Raw genomic sequence first — 530 nt, 5'->3', positions numbered from 1 at the left:
TCTACAAAAACTACTGTGTATCAATGCTAACTAGACTGGCAAATATAGGCCACGATGTGTTGCTTTTGAATTATTTTACATTTAAAAATAAATAAATAAATAAACTGTTCAAGTTTTCATCAGAACAGAGTGGATTCATAAACAATCTTTGTAAAATGCTCTTATTTATTAGGTTTTTGCTTCGGAAAATAAATGTCATATTTTCCGAAAAAAAAAAAAAAAAAGTAGTGACCATGTGTGCAAATTACATTAAAACCCAGGGCACTAAATAGTCCTGCACTTTAGTCTTTTAGAGGTTACATAGTATTAAAGGAAACGGCCTACAAAATCATTGTTTGCGACTCAAATCAAACTTTATTTGTAGAGCAGTTTTCATACATATGAAACTAAAAGTGCTTTACACAATAAAAGCATCTTTTAACTTAAAACAGAGACCTTTACACTCAGAAAAATGCTTTTCTAGAGCATTTTGAATAAAAGCATCTGCTTTTTGCAAAAAAAAAAAAATCAGTGTAGAATTTCTTTTTCTA

General features: G+C 28.9%; 1 protein-coding gene across 1 annotated transcript in view; it reads left to right on the top strand.

Moving 5' to 3' along the window:
- Positions 1-530, top strand: part of tmem160 (transmembrane protein 160) — a 5,088-nt gene that overhangs the window by 2,319 nt on the left and 2,239 nt on the right. The window lies entirely within an intron of this gene.

The sequence above is a fragment of the Oryzias melastigma genome, linkage group LG13 (assembly GCF_002922805.2).
Source record: "Oryzias melastigma strain HK-1 linkage group LG13, ASM292280v2, whole genome shotgun sequence".
In the NCBI taxonomy this organism is placed as follows: domain Eukaryota; kingdom Metazoa; phylum Chordata; class Actinopteri; order Beloniformes; family Adrianichthyidae; genus Oryzias; species Oryzias melastigma.
Note: the sequence above shows the minus strand (reverse complement) of the source record. Positions and strands in the feature narration are given on the sequence as shown.